Here is a 10,603-nt window from a genome sequence, read left to right as displayed (position 1 = left end):
AAAAAACAGATTTATTTAAGAATTGCTTCCGTTTAAACACTTTATCCCCAAGGACTACTCTGCTGGCACTGCTGCATTGTGTAAATTGGTGGGGAATAGGAGGAGCCTAAATGTATTAAGTAAATAACAGCCCAATCCTAATGAGGATGTGCATTGGTGGAACACATGTTCTGCCAGTGGAAGTTCTGCTGAAATGGTGTGTGCGATGAGGCTGGTGACTGACACATAGCTGGTGGTCATGTGCACAGGCTGGCAGAGAGGCCTCCCACCATCAGTGCCAAAAAGTTGGGAGGCATGAGGCAGTGGGAGGAATGATGGAGTAGTAGTAGCACCTCCCACCGCCTCATGGAGGGAAATACAGGCAGTGGGAGAAATGAGGCAGACGGGGGAAGAATTGGGGAGTGTCTCAGCAAGGGGGCAGATGAGAGGCTGAAAGAGAGGGGGTGGATTCCAGCAGCACCAGTGTGCGCCAGGATCGTAACACTGTTTCTTCCCCCATTCCCTCTCCCTTACTGTCCTGTGCCAGCAAAATGGCAGGTGCAGATCCAAGGAACCCCTTGGGGCAGTGGAGAGGAACAAAAGTTCCCTTACTTCAAGGAGGTCTTGGGGACTCCCTCTCCCCCCACAAGATGCAGAGCACACTCTTTTGGTATGGCTGCATTGCTTGGGAAGGGGATTTAGGACTCAATCCTATCCAACTTTCCAGTGCCAATGCAGCTGCAATGAAGCCCCAAGGTAAGGGAAAAAACATTCTTTCACCTTAAGGAAGCCTCTGTGACTGCGTCCCCACCTTAGCAAGCAGCACATGACCTGTTGGCATGGCTGCCTCATTGCTGGAAGTTTTGATAGGATTGGGCCCTTAGTATTGGGCTATACATTTATTTAAATATATTTCCTGCCTTTCCTGCAGCTCAACCTGGCAAAAGTAGAGTTGAGTTCTACTAAATCCAACTAGAATGTATCCACCAGCAAAAAGATTATTGTGCAGTTTTAAGGAAATTGCTTTTTGTACTTCATGTGACCCCATTTGACACAATGACATCACTGCCCTATAAAGATGGAGAAAGGTACCCATACAGGCATGGAACTTGCAGACTTCTGAGATCCTTAACTGTAATATTGGTATGTTCCAGCCAACTGTTGCTTATTTTTATCTCTCATCTCCACCCCTCCCTAGAAGTCTGGCAGCACAACTGGGGGAGTGAAATGGCTTAGACTGAAGTTATTTTGAGAGCAATTAATTTATAAAGTGTCTAAAGTATGTGCTGGTCTTGAAGGCAGGAACAAATATTTACATCTCACCAACCATAACATCAAGCTTTCGGAATGCCTTCCGAATCTGATACTTGGACAAGAATGGTCTGTTATCACTGCTCTGTACTGGTTAATGCGTGTGAACTGATTTTTTTAAAAAAGAGTTATTTAAGAATTGCTTCCTTTTAAACACTTTTTCCCCAAGGACCTCCAGGTTCCAATTTTTGACATTTAGTAGACTTGCTTCTATGATTTCAAGTTCTTTCCTTTGTAGTTACAACCAGTTCATGAACCAATCATGTATGCTGCCCTTGGGCTGATATCTGTTTGATCAGTCTTTGCTCCATGTGGTTGGAATAGGTTGAACTTTTCTGGGTTACCAGTCACAGTTTCCTGTTCTGCTGGAAAAGAGGGCAAGCAAAATGTGTGTGCTTATGTCATACCAAGTGAGGCTTGTTGGACAAGTTTCATTCAAACTGGCCTAATGCATATTTCCAAGAGTTGGTGTAGTATAATGGCTTAGAAACTGAGCTGTTGGTAAGGATTTCTCTGGTCTGAATCTCACCCCTGTCATGAACTCACTGGATAGCCTTAGGTAATCCAGTCCCTTTCAGCCTCAATATTACCATCTATGTTATGCAGAGAATACTTCTTATGGATCTTACAGGTTGTTATAATAATTCCATCAGGGTAATACATGTGATGTGCTTTGAACAATCAGAAGAAAGTACTAGACAAATGTTAAGTGGTATTATAATTACTTACAGCCCAATCCTAACTAACTTTCCAATGTTGATCCAGCCACAATGCAGCCTCAAGCTAAGGGGACAAACATTATTTTACTCTGTGACTGCTCACCCACTACAGGATGCTGCCCACATCCCATTGGCACAGCTACATCAGTGCTGGAAAGTAAGGGCCCAATCCTATCCAGTTTTCCAGCACTGGTGCAGCCATGCCAATGGGATGTGCACTACATCCTGCAGTGGGGAAGGCAGTCACATAGGCCTCCTCAAGGTAAGGGAATGTTTGTTCCCTTACCTTGGGGCAGCATTGCAGCTGCATCAGCACTGGAAAGTTGGATAGGATTAGGTCCTAAATTAGATTGAACTGTCAATTAACAGACCATATTCCAACTCTTACCAGTTTCCACGTACAGATATACTACTCTGTTCTCTGGAACTCTGCATGGTTTGCTTTGGACTGTATTGTCCTAAATGCTTCACTGACCACCCCATTTCCAGAAGATGTATGTGTTCATTTAGAAATCACTGGTTTAATTCAGATTTTTGTAGAAACCAAAGAATCCAAAGGGAAAGCATAAATTATACAATTGGAATAGGGAATCACAAAGCCTATGGTTCCAGTGTCGATGACAGTTCTTAGTCAGCTGAGTGGTCAAGGATGCCACTGGGTACCTCCCCAGAAGACAAATAAGAGAACCAATTTTTTTTTTTTAAGGCACACATCTTAACATTAGTTTTGAGATCCAGCTGTGCAAATAAAAGTTATGGTTACTTGTATTTGGCAGACTCTACGGAAGCTCCTGTACTGGCAGATCCTGAAACTTCAGCAGATGGCATGCCATTATCTACTCCCACAGTGGGATCCTCCCCCACGTGGTCACATTTGTCAAATACTGAAGAAGTGCAAACTGCAACCACACCAATAGGACCTGTGGATTCTGTAACAGGAAGCACTGATGTCACAGACGGAAATGAGCCGGGAATGGCAAATCTGGATCCTGCCTTGATATTTGGCGTCCTTGCAGTGCTGCTGATAGTCCTGCTGCTTCTGTTGGTCTTTCTCATTGTAAGATGTCGTAAGAAGAAGCAATCCAAACAAGGTAAACAAGGTCAGCGTTTCTCAGAAAATATGAGAAGGGCCATTTAAAATGCATGCGAGGAGCAGACTCACACTTTACAAAGGACATGTCTGACATGGAATGGTCTAATTCTTGTTACACAGGCAGCCGAACCCTAACCCTGTCTGTGCTACAGACACCTGCCATCATATTGGTTCCAGATTTACCCAGTGAGGGAAATCCCATAATGGCAGACATGTCAAATTACTGTATCTCAAGGAGGAAAATTTTCTCCCTTTCTTATTTCATTGATAGAAGGCTTTTATTTCCCAGTGGCCACCACCTGATATTGCTTGGGGAACCTCAGGATAAAACATCTGGCAATTTATCCTTCTCCCTTGTTTGGATTCATGCACCACTGCTCCCTTGGGTAACTCCCTGAACTCCATTCACAATTTATTTTGGGCAAGAGAACCAGTATCTGGAGTCCCAGTGGGTTATCAACCAGATAAATAAAATGGCATCTGCCAAGGTAACCTAAAAGCGATGTAACCACATTTTCTCTCCCTCTCTCTAAAATGATAACTAAAGTACATACAGTACAATATCTGTAATTACAAAGTCTTTCTCCTTCTCTAGGTCAGGCTCATGAGTTGGATCTTGGGGTTCCCCACTTGGCACACCCTTCTCCTCTCCTTACAGACCAAGCTTCCCGTAAGCTGGGCTCTCTTGGGTGTCTGTCTGTCTGTCTGTCTGTCTGTGTCTTACCCAAGGAAGTGCTTGCCTTTTAAATTCTTTCTTGATTTCATCTATTTTACAATTGTAAGGTTTAGATTTTTTTGTTTTCCTTCTACATGAAACCTTGTCCTCTCCTAGGGACCATTAACAAGGCTGGAGACATCTATGTGCTAGTCTGGCTGAGATAGCAAATCTTATCTTTGTCACTTAACAAATCTTATCTGAGTGGTTGCTTAATGTATATTTAATTTTTATCCCACCTTCCATACATGATCCAAGACAGCAATCAACAAAATATAAAGCTTCCATAAAGTGCAGTGGTTCTGCTGCTGTTCTTGTACTTAGACCTAAAAGTTCCGATTCCCACTCAGCCACAAAGCTTCCTGGGTGGCTTTGTGCCAGTCTCTTTCTCTCAGCCTAACTTAACTCACAGGGTTGTTGTGAGGACAAGATTAGGGAAGGAACCATGTATACCACCCTGAGCAACTTAGAGGAAGGGCAAAATAAAATTTTGAAAAATAAATATACATTGAGAAACCAAAAATACATCAAAACATTGATCAGAGACAGACAGAATAATCCCCAAGCATAAGGCTAGCCCAGTCGGGCTATAATTAGCCCATAAGGCTAATTGGAACTGTCATTTCAGGTGGTGGTCTGGGGGAGGCAGCAAGCTGGCAGGGATGCTTGGAGAGTGCACGAGACAAGGATGGGGTACCTTGTGCATGAGACAAGGTAGGGCTTATCTCTTCCTGCTGAGCCTGCAATTCCACTACCACTTTCTAGTGAAGAGGCCAGCAGAGAGAATGCTGGAAGAAGAGTTTCTGTGGCAAAGTAGTGGTGGAGCTTCAGGCTTTAGCAGGAGAAAAGACAAGCTTAATGAAGATAAGTGAGGTGTGTAGTGGCAGAAGTAGGGTTGGATAACAGAATTTGGGGGTGGGCTTGGTTGCCTTGGACTGTCCCTACCCAAACAACAGGTGCAAAACATCACAAGGCCCACTTCACCTGCCAAAGATCTGCCAAAGAAGTGTTGTGAATGTCTTCTTTAAGACTGGGAGGGGGCATCACAAACCCTATGAGGTAGGAAGTTCCATATTGGAGGCTATCATGGAGAATACTCTGTCCCACATGCATGTCAATCAAGCCTCAGTCAGCAACCACACATAGAGCAGAGACTCACTATAAATTCTGGGTGAGTGCAGGGTTGACCTGTCTATGAAGCCAAATGAAGCCGTCAGCTCAGGCAGCAAATTGGTGGGTCACACCCATCTCTGTCTATTTTCCTCCACTCCTCCTCCTCCTCCCACTCTCTGAATTAGAAAAGGAAAAGTGGCAGAGAGGAGGAAGAAATGTGGAGGAGAGGGCTGAGTTAGAATATTGGAGAGAATATTGGAGAGAATATTGGAGGGAAGCAGTGGCTGGAACTTCATCAGATAAGGGGGGCAGCATTTAGCATGCTGCCTCAGGAGTCAGGAGGTTTTGGACTAACCCTGAATGAGTTTGCTAGGGAGGAGACATCAAACTCCACTGGTAACAAAGGTGACAAGCTGATGCTCTGAGCCTCTGATGGAGCTCTGTAACCTTCTTTGAGTCTCCAGTGTCTGATAGATTAGAAGCTGAGAAATGGGGGTAAAAGCCAGGCACATTTCTGAATCCCCCCCTCCCCCATAGCCTGCTAGAAATCATTATCTGGCTAAAAGTAACTCCAATATATACAAGAAATCCTACTTAACGTGATCTGACTGTGCTTCTTAGAACCCCCTGCTTATCTCTGCTGCCCAGGACAGCTATAATGGGATTCTTAGACTTTTCAGCTCCATCTTAAGGGTGTTTGGCCAGAGGTAATTACTCTGATCATTTTTCATGCTTTGTCCTTCTGTTGACTATGGATTTATGCAGAACTTCAGGAAAGGAAGAAGGGGAACCACGTCTGTCTCAAGAATTAATGTTTATTCTTAATGTTTTCACAAAGGTTCTCCAGAATAATTGTGGTGATTGCCGTTACCACTTGTTAACATTAAATTAGGTTATAGAAGGATCATGCAATTCTGATGGATATAATTCAGTGCTTCTCAAATTTTTTGGCACAGGGAACCAGTTTTTAGAATGACAATCTGTTAGGACCTATGTGATGTCATGGCTGGAAATGACATCATCAAGAAAGAAAATTTTTAATGCCCTCATATGACAAAATCTAATCTAATTAAATAAGTAAGTAAGGGCGCAATTCTAACCCCTTATGTCAGTGCTTTCCAGCACTGGCATAGTGGTGCCAATGGGATATGTGCTGCATCCTGCAGTTGGGTGGCACTCACGGAGCCCTCCTCCTAGTAAGGGAATGTTTGTTCCCTTACCTCAGAGCTGCATTGCCCTTATGTCAGTGCTGGGAAGCACTGACATAAGGGGCTAGGATTGCACCCTAAGTAAATTAAAAGTTTACAGTAAGTGTAAAAATTTATTTAAAATAAAGAAGGACCCTCCTAATCCTCCAAAGCAGTTACTGATCTGTTTAAAAAGAATTCCCCAAACATCCCAAAGGCTGTAATCTATCTACACTTACCTTGGAGTAAGTCCCATTGATTATCATTGTTAAAAGCATAAACATAGTAGCCTGTTAAAGCACAAATCTGTATCATTTCCCCAAATGCAGTCACATACCATGGTAGTGTCAATTCTAATGTATTAAAAATAAAATACACATTGAAATGAATTGGGACCCACTCCAACCCACAGTTTGAGAAACACTGTTGTAGTACACTAAGAATGGAATTCAGGAAACCACGTGGTTCTAGTGAAAATTATTCTGTCACATGTGAATACCTGCAGAGCTTTCAGCAAGTGTGTAGCAAAATATAAAAGGTGACTGAACACACAGTTTTCAGTCTTGGATATAAAAATATCCAGATGTTTAATATTGTTGGTTTATTTACATGCAGATTGTGCAACTGTTTTAAGTACATTTTCAGGATCCCAAGGAGAATTTGTAACACCACAAATCTTAGGTATTTACCCTACATCACAGGTGTGTACTTGACCACACAGAATAGTGGTCTTCAGCTACTCAAGAGGTGAGCCCACCTCAAATCCAAACATGTGGCATGGGACCCACCTTAAGTCCAGTAAGCAAGAGGGATGGGCAAGTGAGCCACCATGTTTTTTCCCCTTTCTTGTCTGGTGGTGGCCAATCAACACATGATGCTACTGTGTTGTTCTCCCCCTTTATTTCGAAGCCAGTTGAAAGGAGAGGAGGGGTGGAACATGACACAGCAACTGTATGCACTCAGCTTGCAAAGGGAAAGGGAAAGGAAGAAGAAGAAAGGCAAAGCAGAGCAGAGGAAGAGCCACAGCAGTAGAGAGCATGTGAGTGGATGGGAAACTGAGGAGGCCCACTGAAGATTGGGAAGCTTGACCAGAGCAATCTCTCCAACAGGATTTACCATATTTAGGATCCCTAGCCTTGGCTACTGTTAAGATTGTGCAAAATGGTGGCAGTATCCCTGGTGTCAGGTGCAATTCCAACACACCTGTTGAAGACCTCTGGCAGAGAAGATTAAGCATCTTCTAGAGCAGAGGTTCTCAAACTTTGAGAGAGCTTTACTCCCTCAGTAAGTTCTTGTGGGGGAGGGGCTAGGGCAGCAATTCGATTCCCAGGATTGCATCACTAAGGGGGTGCTTTGCACTCACGTTATGTAGGCAGGGCTGCAGTAGGCTACAGGAGGTGTGGGGAGCCTTGCGCAGCCCTACACAGCGTTCCCCGCACCTTCTGCAGCCTGCTGCAGCCCTGCCTTCTTGAAGTAAGTACAAAGCACTCCCCCTTGCCCCCCCCTTAGTGATGCGATCCTGGGGATCGCGTCTCTGCCTCCCTCCCCTTCCTCCGCCCCTTAAAGGGACGTGGCCCACCAGTTTGAGAACTACTGTTCTAGAGTCTGACTGAATTCAAATGCATACTTGCGTGGGCAGGCCTGAAGAGAAGGGGGGGGCAGAGAGGACAAAATCCTCAGGGCCCGGGCTTTCAGCAGGCCCAGGCCATGACAAAACCAACTATACAGTACAAAACAAAACAAAGAAACACAATAGTGCTACTCAAAGTAAGGATTTCAGAGGTTTGTATGGTATAGTCTTTCAGACAGCCTAACCCAGCGGTTTTCAAACTTTCTAGGAGAGTTTGAACCGCTCTAAGTCATTGCAGGGGCAGGGGGAAGGTAGCGACGCGATCCCTAGGATCGCACTGCTCAGAGGCCTTAAGGGCTGTGCTTACCAGAGCCTCCTGCAGCCTCCCAGGGATGCAGGGAGCCCTGCGCGACTGTCTGCATTGGGGCAAAAAATCAAAACTTTAGATATAGGCTGATGGGTTCTGAGCTGTCTGTGACAGATCAGGAGAGAGATCTTGGGGTGGTGGTGGACAGGTCGATGAAAGTGTCGACCCAATGTGCGGCGGCAGTGAAGAAGGCCAATTCTATGCTTGGGATCATTAGGAAGGGTATTGAGAACAAAACGGTTAGTATTATAATGCCGTTGTACAAATCTATGGTAAGGCCACACCTGGAGTATTGTGTCCAGTTCTGGTCGCCGCATCTCAAAAAAGACATAGTGGAAATGGAAAAGGTGCAAAAGAGAGCGACTAAGATGATTACGGGGCTGGGGCACCTTCCTTATGAGGAAAGGCTACGGCGTTTGGGCCTCTTCAGCCTAGAGAAGAGACGCTTGAGGGGGGACATGATTGAGACATACAAAATTATGCAGGGGATGGACAGAGTGGATAGGGAGATGCTCTTTACACTCTCACATAATACCAGAACCAGGGGACATCCACTAAAATTGAGTGTTGGGCGGGTTAGGACAGACAAAAGAAAATATTTCTTTACTCAGCGCGTGGTCGGTCTGTGGAACTCCTTGCCACAGGATGTGGTGCTGGCGTCTAGCCTAGACGCCTTTAAAAGGGGATTGGACGAGTTTCTGGAGGAAAAATCCATTATGGGGTACAAGCCATGATGTGTATGCGCAACCTCCTGATTTTAGGAATGGGTTAAGTCAGAATGCCAGATGTAGGGGAGAGCACCAGGATGAGGTCTCTTGTTATCTGGTGTGCTCCCTGGGGCATTTGGTGGGCCGCTGTGAGATACAGGAAGCTGGACTAGATGGGCCTATGGCCTGATCCAGTGGGGCTGTTCTTATGTTCTTATGTTATGTTCTCCTTGACGCTTCAAAAGTGAAAGTGGAGCAATCACGCTCCAATTCCAGTTTAGCGGAGGTGGGGCGCAATCGCTCCACTTTCACTTCTAAAGCATCGGAGAGTCCTGCAGACAGTCATGCAGGGCTCCCCGCCCCCCTGGGAGGCTGCAGGAGGCTCTGGTAAGTGCCCCCAAGCCCCTGCCTCCTGGCTATCCCCACCCCTTAAGGGGAAAGAGGCCAGGGCCCTCAGACTGAGGTGTTGCACCACCCCAGTTTGAAAAGCCCTGGCCTAACCCTAGATGAAGGCCAGTATGTCTGACATATTAAATATAAACTAATATATAATACTATGCTTTGCAGACATACCTTCAGCTGGTACCTTTAGGAAGGGGGAGTCATTCCAATCAGGCATCTTGCCCTGGGCCCAATTCCAACTCTCAGCATCCTTGTGAGTGGGATTAAACCCAGTTGAATACAATGGAACTTACTTCCAAGTAAACGAGCATAGCCTTACTCTGCAAAGCAACTTTAACTGAACACAGGCAGGACGTTATTGGTAGCTGCATCAGGTATGGAATGTCCTCTTGAAAGAAGTCTGTTGGGTACCATTGCTACTGGTCTTCTCTCACATTGTAAAAGATGGGACTATTACACAGTCAGCAAGGAGTGGTGGCACTTCATAACCAGCCAGGGACCTATAGGATAACAAACAGTTCCTATCCTGGCTGAGTTTGGCAACTCAGTGTATTCTGATTTGTTGTCATGTTTCTACTGAGATTTGCTAGCCAACTTCGAAGTATTTTTTAATGACAGGAAGATAGAATAGTGTACAGAAGGTTTATAAGTGCAGTAATATTGTGTATACTAATGGTACAGCCTGGAGACCATAAAGGCAGGGTCAGCCCAAGACTTCTTGATGCATAAAGAGAGGGACCAAATTCCACCCCCCTTGCTGCACCAAATGCCACCTTCCTTTTCGTGGCAATAACCAGCTGTCACTTCTCTCCCACTTCTCTCCCAGATTGAAGAGAAAGTGTGGGGGAGAGGAGAGTGGTGGGCTAGAGTGTTGGAGATAGTCTAGCCCACTATTCTACTCTCTGCTATACTTTCACTTCTATTCCATTCACTTCCTTTTCAAATTCAGGGAGTGTGGGGGGGGCAATGTGAGGAGCAGCACAAGCTGGCAGCAGATCAGCATTTTCCAGCCTCATGGACAACCTAACCCTGCATAAGTGCCCACACATTCTTACTGGTATGTCTGTTAGATGTGTATTTTGAGGCCCTGTGCAGAATATATGATTAAATCTGTGTTTGAAATCACAGATGTTTCAAATGGGAAAAGATACACTGAATCACTCCATACAAGCCCACCACCCCATTGTAACTCTATCCTGTTAAGTAGAAAATACACATTTCCCTTCTGTTTTTCTGAAGACAGTTGCCTTATTTAATACTATATTCTAACCTCCCATGGATGCGGTTTTCTGCCTTTATCCCATCTGGTGTCTCATCCACCTGCGTCTCTCCTGGCAATTATTCTCTTCTCAGTATATTTTCCTTTGTTGCTTTGTGATTTCAAATGCTTTTCAGTCCTCTCCAGGCTTTGGGGTGTGTGTGTGTGTTTATCCTGCCCCT

Source organism: Tiliqua scincoides, chromosome 6, assembly GCF_035046505.1.
Source record: "Tiliqua scincoides isolate rTilSci1 chromosome 6, rTilSci1.hap2, whole genome shotgun sequence".
NCBI lineage: Eukaryota > Metazoa > Chordata > Lepidosauria > Squamata > Scincidae > Tiliqua > Tiliqua scincoides.
This window is presented reverse-complemented; position numbering follows the sequence as displayed.